Here is a 9,904-nt window from a genome sequence, read left to right as displayed (position 1 = left end):
TAAAGAAAACCAGTAGAAAGTCGAAGAATTTTTTTAACGAGATTAGTGTATTGAAGTATTTTATAGACGTTGATAAAAGTTGCGTATTTATAGAAGCAAGATTCAGCATTCCTTCTACTTTGAGAAATGAAGCTGTAAGCATGGAACTTGCTTTCTTTAAATTGCAGTTGCTTGCAAAATAATTTCTTTTAAATGACTTAAATAGGCCGTGAAATTCTCATTTACATGGACGTTTGTAATCAAAAGAGCAAAAGAGTTATGCTTGCAACAAATACTCAATTAAATTTGAAAAATTGAGTGTCCTTTTGTTGTCGATTCTTAGCTCATAGATAATCGTCTTTATAAAATTGTAATTTCCAATGTTGCTCTAATGATCAGCAATTTACGACAAAAGCGACGTAATCTGCAATTAGAAACATGCATAGTGCAGCAAATACTTAAAAGTTAAAATTACTGGGTCAATATAGATTTATCATTAAGCATAAAGCGGAAGTTAAGAATTGGATAACATGAAAATTAAAGCACTAGACATTAGATCGTATTTAAAATTAAGATTAAGATGTTCACAATTTTTATTAAAGGCTATATAAAAACTAAACTGCAGGTACTATGTTTTAAATGTTTCGATAAACTGTTTATGATATAGTGAAAGTGAATACTATAAATTAGATGCATTGTGTACACAATTCTTTATATCTAATTTTTTATTTTTAATTTAAAAAATAAAATGGCTAGTGATTAATTTATTTTCATTTCGTTTTACCTTTTCCTCCCGTTCCCGAATACATTAAGAGTATAAATTAAACTTCTTTATACCTCCTATCAATCTTCATTCTACCTGGCTTCCAATATCCTTGCGTTTCAACTCCCACCCCGCCAGCCGGCTGGCAACCCTTTTCTATCTTATCCCTTCACTGCCTTTTTTAAACTAATTTACAATTTTTCTTAATATTCACTAATCGAACATTTCACACTGAACATTCACACCTCTCAAAACATTCGCACCCATACTCCTTTCAGTTCCATAAAGAAGCTTAATTTATACTTCTGCCTACAATTGAAGTGTTCAAACGCGTTAGAATTTATTAATTAACCGATGCTAATATCGCGTAACATGAACTTACAGTAATATTCTAAATATTTCGCTAGCACATTGAATAAGAAAGGAATTTATTGAAGGGATCTTCTAACAAAATTACAGAAAAAAGTAGACATTTAGGTTTAGAGAACTATTGAACTTATTTGGAAAGATGGATCATTTATATTTGTATGGTTTCATTCTTTCCAGCCGTCTTTTATGTGTTGGAGACTAGTTCGATATTTTTCGTTTTTTGAAACTAGAGTAACATTACGGAATGACGTACCTAATCGTTACGATTACATTACAGAATTTATGAAATTTTTAAGTATCCGCATTTTTATTCTGATAAGATGAATTTATGAATTTTAAAATTAACCCGAATCATTCAAAACTAAAATTAAATTAACTTTACGTCTCCAAGTGCAAATTACATTACTTTCGCCGTAAACACTGATGATAAACGTCTTAATCCTTAATCCTCTAGTCTTAAATCCTTGAGAACGAATTTAATCTTCCAATTGAACAAGACCTCCTATTTGGAGCCTTGACGATTTCATTCCATACAAGTACGTAAAGGACATTTGAGATGCTTAAGTGTGTCCACGATATCTTCCCGATGGCTTAGATATCTGTTTAAATAACAAATTGTGCAATTCGATGTACAAGTTTTGCACGCCTTTGTGAAGGAGCCATGAAACTTCCTTATTGTAATTAGAGGCCATCCTAGGCATAGATTAATAGGCCGTGATAATAATGTTAACTTTATTCAATAAGAGAAAAGTTGTACATTCTTCTCTAATAGGTCGAAAAAGAAAACGAAGAGATGAGTACATTCAATACGGTAATGAGTCAAGCAAACAAAAAACGGAATCCAAGATATTACTCATTAAAGTTAAAATGGCTTTAATATATTCAAGAGATGGAATTTGCCCCTTGATCATTGCTTACATGAAACTAGAGAAGACTATGGTAAGAATCGTGAAATCAGTTATATAATGTCAAATATTTTTGCAAAGGCGCTATTCGAAAATGACTGAACTGACTGCACTGTTCGAACTGCGGCCCAAAATTTCGTAAGTCGACTCAACATAAAAAGGCTCCATTAGCCGTTTCAGGATGCACTAGAAATCAGTAAAAACGAAAATGCACGCAAAGGTATAAAATCTAGAAGTCCAATTTAAATTGAAGACAATTTTGATCCAATTAATACTAGGAAGATATACGAAGATGCTCTATGAAGATTTTATGAATGCGCATTCCTGAATCTTGAGTTTCCGAAATCGCCAATCTTTTGAGTAGGCAAAAGCATTCCTGATATGTAGGGAAGATATCCACCCAAGCCCGTCTCTAAGCAAATTAAAATATTAACTTTAATGGCAAAAGAGTCAGTTTTAATTGTCCAGTGCCTTAAATAATCGAAGAGTTGGTTGGAGGGATTTTATTGGCGCAAGAGCCAAGTCCTGGTTAATCTGCGCCAGGCAAAGGGTTAAAATCATTTGAATAGCAACTTAAAAGCCAGATAAAAATTTAACTGGTTTTCCTAATATTTTTAAAATTCATTGTGCAAAATATACAAGTAAATAAGAAATTGGAGCAGAGACGATTTAGAAAGGCAATAAAATCTAAATAGAATAAAAACCAATGATCTTCAAGAAGCGAAAATTTGTGAGGATATTCACCTACAAAGTCTAAAAGCGTTAATGATGACGAAGAAAACAAAGGATTGCGATGATAATTAAATGATTGGCTTTATATTAAAATGGGCTGTGTAGATTTTACAGTTTCACGCGTCGGACATATCGGTGTTTCATTTCCGAACAATAAATTGTGAGTAAGACGGGTGTATCCTATGTGAAGACTAGTCAGTTTTGCATCAATTGCTCACATATGTAATGATGACGATGTCGTGTCCGCGTTACACGGAAAGGGGTGCAGTAGTTTGAGGGTAAAGACCCCTGAGCACCCGAGGGCAGAAGTCTGACTTCTAGCTCATATAAAGATGAAACACATTCGCTTGCACAACCCCTTTTTACAGGGGGGCACATTCACACACCTCATAGATAGGACACGGTAACAACCATGGTAACGAACCGGGACTCGTACCCAGGACACGAGAAAGACGTGCTACCCCTATGCCAGGACGCCGGCTCTCACACGCAGTGCAGGCCACAAATAGGCAGAAGTTTTTATTGAATGAAGCTTATTATGAACCTGTGTATTCCAATCTAAATAATCGAAGAGATTCAAAACTAAGCAATTCAAGAATAAATTTATCGAAATCGCCAACTGCATTCAATAAAGACGCATCTGCTCATCTGCAGATACATTATTCGATCACACTGGATTATTCCAAAGGATAATCGCCTAGAATAGGAGCTGCCTTCTAGTGATGAGTAATGATCAAACTTTCAAACTGCTAATAGTAACCAACAAAAAATGCCAAGCAAGGAAGATAAGTTACTTTTATGTCCATTTATAGTACAATTCGTGGGAACATCAGAACCAACAAATAGCCATATTTAGTCGACTTAAAACTTAATTAGCAAAGTTTGATGTAATGTGTGCGAGTGGAAGCATGCAATATGTATTCTTTCGTGATTTTTAATTTTTATGTTTGGTGATCAAGCGAATATGTTGATCTGTTTCTATATCCATGATCATTTTTTGAATCAACTCTAAATAAAGGTTTCTTCAGTAATAAAATTTTGAAATCTGCACTTTTCAAGTGCAAGTTATGGTTCGTTTTAATTTAAAGTGTCGAAAATTAAACTTTTGCAAGTTAACATCAAGATTTTTAACTACAGTATAATGACTTTAAATGGTTGGTAAATATATTTCAGATAGAATGTATTGCATATTACATTACAGATCAATTTTAATTTCAAAGACTTTACTTGTGATTAAATATTGATATTAAGCTAAGTCGGAATCGAACTTGCCGATTTGAAGCTTGATCTGGATTTGAGTTTAATGGAACAAAAGCCATCTTTTGCTAAGTTGCACCCACTCAAGCTTGCATTTGAGGATATCCATCTTTTTTCGAGCATCCTTGTAGCCCATAAGATCTGTATTTCCACAACATGGCATTGAGAAGACTCCACTCAGTAAGGGGTATCCTAAATAGTTTCATAATAGAATTACATATTAAAATTAAAGGATGAAAATGGAAACTTAGTTACTGAAGTGAATTAAATGCATTGATTTTATGAAAAGAAACCGAGTTTAAAAAATGTAAAACTTGTGTAAAACATAGGCAAGAGGTCAAATTAAGATTATCATGCGCTAAGTATTACTTTGAAGCCTCATCTGAAGATATGCGACTAACCCTTTGCCCTTGAAAAAGTAATTCGATGCAAAATTATTCACTTAATACATGAACTTTATTACACCTAAATATAAATACATAGAATTGTTTTAAATTGCATTTCCCTGAAAAAATGATTTTATATCTTTACCATTCTGTAGGTATCTTTAATTGTTAAATAGTCAAAATGATGCATCGTTTTTCAAATACATTATATGCAACTAAAATTTCGTAACATGCCAGTAACCAGAAGTAGATTTACTTGGGATCAACTTGATTTCCATTAGTAAAACTGAAGTCAATGTGAAACTACTCCTGCACATTTAAAACCATTAACTAAAATGCTTGCTTAAGAGAATTTCTTTCAATATCTTCACAGCGATTATAATGTCAAGATTATAAAGCCTCAAACCAAAGCACCAGAGAATCATTGGTTACTTTAAAATTGCAAATCTGCAAGGAATTTATATGGCTCAAAAATATAGAATGAGTCTTAAAAATCAAATTTCATATTTATGAGATGAAAATAAAAATTGAATTCTCACAGTTGCTATATGCCCAAATGATTTCTAAATATTTGATATTATGAATTTAAAAAATCGTGTATTCAGGTAAAGTGAATACAGATTAAATCGAATTTAATTGTTAAGCTCTCAAGTTTTATTCCTACTCGTGAAAAAAACTAATTTTACATTGACATCTATATACAAGACAACTCAAAAGTTTAAGTGTAAGTAATTTTCGTAAAGAAAATATTGATTACCATCCGAAAGTCCCAATTTAAGCAGAATTTCAAAAAATAAATATGAAAGGAAATGGTCCTTGTTGTACACAAATTTGCTCCTGAGTATTTATATAAGATTAGAAGCATCAAATTCAAGCTGTTCAATATTTTTTCAGATACGTCTTTAAAGAAATTTCACATCGAATATAGACGAAAGGAAAGGTGAGCAAAATCCTTCAATTAAGCAATAATTTTTAAAATGTATATATTACGTATACATTTATACAAAATAGGAACTTTCAGCAGTATTTTTTTAAAAAAGAAATATTACTAAGAAATATATAAGTTGGTAACTAATCAAAAATTGAGAACGAAGCTAGATTACTTTCACAAGATCTTGCATCAGTAAAACCAAAGTCAGATACAATTCAATTTAGAATCTTTCAAGTTTAAAAGTATAATTATTGGATAAATTGAATGTCAACTGCACACATTAAAAGGAACTTACCATTATTCCCCATTCGTATCTGCATACAAGGCAGCTTTCCGATATTCCACCGACGTTCAAAATATCTTGGACTCAAATCATTCAGAAATATTCCATTCTTTCCAGAAATCGGGTATCGTAATCCATGCATCCAAGAAGTGTTTCTGTAAAGGTAGGAATTGTTGTACACAAATATATTTACTCATACCATCATTCATGTAAAGATAAAACCACCAAAATCAGGCAGTTCATTTTATAAAAATGTTTTCAAAGTATTTTTTATGAAACTAGAAAGAATAAGTAATATTCTCTTGTAAAATTCGAAACATACCAATTATATTCCAAGATTACATTTGACAAAAACATTTGGTAATTTTTAAAAATTAACAGAAATTCTGGCAACTAATTAGAAACTGAGGCCGAAACTAGATCCGCTTCAATAGCATCTAATTACTGAATAAATTTATTCCAACTGGATCGTTTTATACAAGAAACTATACATTCTACAGCATAGCACTCTACTACGAAGAAACTAATACATCGTTTCTCGAAAAAGTTTTCATGTTCTAAAATCAAATTGTTAGATTTTAAACTAAACATTGACTTCAAATTGAAAAATCAAGATAGAATTATGACGTGAAAATATGATAGTTTTTAATATATGCTGATTAAATAATGCACTTAATGGTCAATTTGATTACAGATCAGACATTGAAATCCGACTATAAATTGGAAATCAAACTAAATGCGTATTTTTTAAGTTACTATTCAGATGCAACGTTTGTAGATGGATTCGTACCAGAAATATTTGAACCCATTTTTTATGCAAATTTTAAGCTAATATCAAGCTATAATAAACTTCGTACTATTTCAGATATAGTATAAAAGATAATAGTACTAATAATGTAAAGTATTTGAAGGATTTACCTGGATGCATAAATTTTGAATGTTTGAGGTATAAGTTCTCACATGTATGAATTTATATGCACCCACGGCTCTTTCAAATATCGTTTATGTAGATATATAGACGGGGTAGAAGAAGATATATTTGCTATTGTAAACAATTTTGCAGTTGCGTGACCTAAAATATTTTGTGGAAGAGAATTTATTTTACCACAGAAGCCATATTTTGTACAAGTGAAAGATAACCGAAACGTCAGCTTGCATCGTGATACAAGAACAAAATGAATTATTCCCTCGGTAATTTTACTAAAATTCTACTAGGGATTTCTGCCACGTGTAGACTTGAGAAAAGGAATCTTGGAAATCTTTGAGAGGAATTCGTATCTCTTGGAGATTTATCCATTTACTCTAACTGGAAAAATTGTCAGCAAAATTTAGAGCGCTTGTTAGAAATAAAAAGTTGGGTTCTGATCAGGAAGTAAGATAACATTTCAGAATAAAGTAATATGGATTAATTTGATAAAAATTAGATAACATACATTTATGAAACAACTTCGAGACAAATGAAGCCGGACTAAACCTTCTAGGAGTCTTTAGGCGATTCAAGATTTAAGGTCCCTTTTTCCTTTCGAGCTTTAAAAACCAAATATCTTATGGGTTTTAATTTAATGTTTATTTTTTTAATAGACAATTTTGATTGTTTGAATAGCGAAACATTTAACTGCAGATCACTTACCAACACTGATTTGGGTTTAGCGTGTAAAAAATGAATTGATATTCAAAATCAACTTTAAAGAATCGTAAAGAAATAAGTTAACACAATCTACTTAAGATTTAAGCGTATCAGAGTAACTATAACACCAAATTTTTCTTATGAATCATAACATGAAACTTGAGTTGGAATATTAAATTATGTTCCAGAATTTAAATATTTGATTTTAATTTGAATAAATTTGATTCCACGGTATTTATAAATAAACGACAGCACAAAATATGGCCGAAAATCCCGAGACCTCTTGGTCTCGCTAACATTTGAAGGTCTAGGAAATTGTCCACGCAATTAAACATTCGGCTATGGAAACAATGCTCATTTCAGATTTCGGCATTTATATTTTGCGTTCACGATACTCCTCATCTGGGTTTCGTTAAAATGTTTTTATATTTATCAGATGCAAATGATTTGATGCCATTTTACTCTCAATTTTAAAAACATTCTTATTCGAACTTTTTACTTTAGAATATACTTTTCAATAACTGCTCGGTAGATTAAGATTTTAAGTATATTTAAGCACTTTAAGTTTGAAATATCCGATACAAAACTTAAGCTTTCCTAAAGTATTTTCTTAAAGAGTAGAAAACCCTCAATTCACTTGGATAAATATATAGTATCAAAAGAATTCAGGTATGATAAGGTGGAGAACTAGAATTTAAATGTCTCAACTGCTTATTAAAATTCAGTTGAGCTTTGAAAAACCTAAGTTACAAAAACATTGAAAAGAAAAAAACTAAACCCATTAAAGAATCCATTTCTTATATCATGCCATTCATGCATAAAATATACTAGAACGATAAATAGTGTTAATATATTCCTACTAGTAATTTAATATAAATTCTCAAAATGTATTTACTTAATTTAAGGCTATTTAACATATCATTCAGGCATTATGATTCACCATATGACTTTCGCCGTAATAACATCAGCTCTCCGAAGCAAGCTACCACCATTGAGTTTCTCCATATTGGCTGTCCTTTAGTATTTGGGCTACATGGTTTTAAAAGATCTTAATAGAAATTCAAGGCAGAAGAGAATAAGAATTAACGTAAGAGGCTGGTGTTCCATTCACGTTCCAGTATTTTTGAAAAATTGAAGCATTTATAGAATCTCAATACAGTAGGAAGATAAATATAATGCGGCATTCAATGAATTTTTTAGTTCTTGAAGGAAAATAAAATTTAAAGAGAAATTAAAAGCAAATAGTTACTTTAAATTAAGAACTATTTTATTGAACTATAGTTGGCTGATAAATTTAGATTTTGATGCCTAAATTTAAAAGTCAATAAAAATATGCAAGCAAGTTTTCAAGGTAGCAAATACATAAATATTACACTAATTATTTGTAAAATTCCGACTTACCATGGGTAGAAAAGTTCGTTTTCCCCAATTCACAGACAAAAAACGCAGTAACCATTTTCCCCCACATTTCTTTTCTCATGAAACTTTCATTGGGAGTTTTTGATGATGTTTCAATGCGACTATCCGTTTCTTCTTTAAAATAATCTTCATAAATTTCTAATAAAGTTTCAACTATCAAGTTGAACACATAGCCCACCGTACACCGATGAAAGCGTCAGTAAAGACAAATGACAGCCGCGTATGCTGCCGATAATTCAAAAATTATAAAGCACGTAATTGAACTTACTCAGCGGACAATTATGTCAAACTTATCGTAGTTGATACACTAGTCAAACTCTAGTTGTTAATATGCATTTCTGGAAGTTCAAGCATCTCTTTCGAAATAAAATACGAAAAATTGAAATTGATTCAACATTTCACACATTGAACTTACTATGCAGTATCATCAGCCAGAACATTCCATTTCGAAGTATTAATAAAGGTGAGAATTGTACTGAAAAGGTGCGCAAAAAGTATTAACACAACTAATGATGTACGCATCATTTGAATAAAAGCTGCCTCTTCTTCGCCATTCTTAGCTTGATAAATACTTTCGCAACGGAAACACTTGTTTTGTATATTGATTGATTGGTTTTTTTTTTTGAATGTTTGCTCAAAAAATATGCTTTATCTCAAACCAACGCCACATCCAAATAATTTTTATTTCGAACGCTAATATTTTTTTTAATTGATACTTGTACAAAAAGTTTCAAATTCTTCTTTTATTACCGATTTTTTCTGTTAACTCCATCAAACGATTAATTAATAAAATTTAACAGTCGTTTCCATTTTATGTATAAAAAGGAATTTTCTGTATTAAAGTTTAATACTCAAAACGTTCGAATGCTCTTAAGCAAAGGAAAAAAAAAAAAAAAACCTTCCGTTACATGGTGACACTTTTTGTGTCTTGACAGATTAATTTCGCCATTTTTTTCATAAATAGTTGTTTTTAAATAATAACTAAATTTTTATCCTGAATTTACAAGTCAATCTTTGCTGCAAACAAGGATTCGAATCATTTTAGTTGCTAATTCACGAAATCCTGATTTAAAAGTATTGGGTATATTTAATTAAAATTACCTAACCTCCTCTGATTGCACAAACTTTGTTATTATATGAGTTTAGAAACTAAACATTATCTGATCTGCTCTTACAATATTGCATGCTTTGAAGTACCACGATGGTTTAGTGGCAGAATATTGGCACTGGCATGGTTGTGGCTTCGAAATCTG

At 31.1% G+C, this 9,904-nt stretch overlaps 1 long non-coding RNA gene across 1 annotated transcript; it reads right to left on the bottom strand.

Annotated features, from left to right (window-relative positions):
* Positions 1-1,429: 1,429 nt before the first annotated feature.
* LOC129972428 (uncharacterized) lies at positions 1,430-9,057 on the bottom strand. The gene is made up of 3 exons (XR_008784858.1): positions 8,634-9,057; positions 5,618-5,760; positions 1,430-4,197 (listed from the first exon to the last, which is right to left on the bottom strand). It is a non-coding gene; the product is annotated as an uncharacterized LOC129972428 (long non-coding RNA).
* Between the last annotated feature and the right edge of the window lie 847 nt (positions 9,058-9,904).

This window comes from Argiope bruennichi, chromosome 6 (genome assembly GCF_947563725.1).
Source record: "Argiope bruennichi chromosome 6, qqArgBrue1.1, whole genome shotgun sequence".
Classification (NCBI taxonomy): Eukaryota; Metazoa; Arthropoda; class Arachnida; order Araneae; family Araneidae; genus Argiope; species Argiope bruennichi.
Note: the sequence above shows the minus strand (reverse complement) of the source record. Positions and strands in the feature narration are given on the sequence as shown.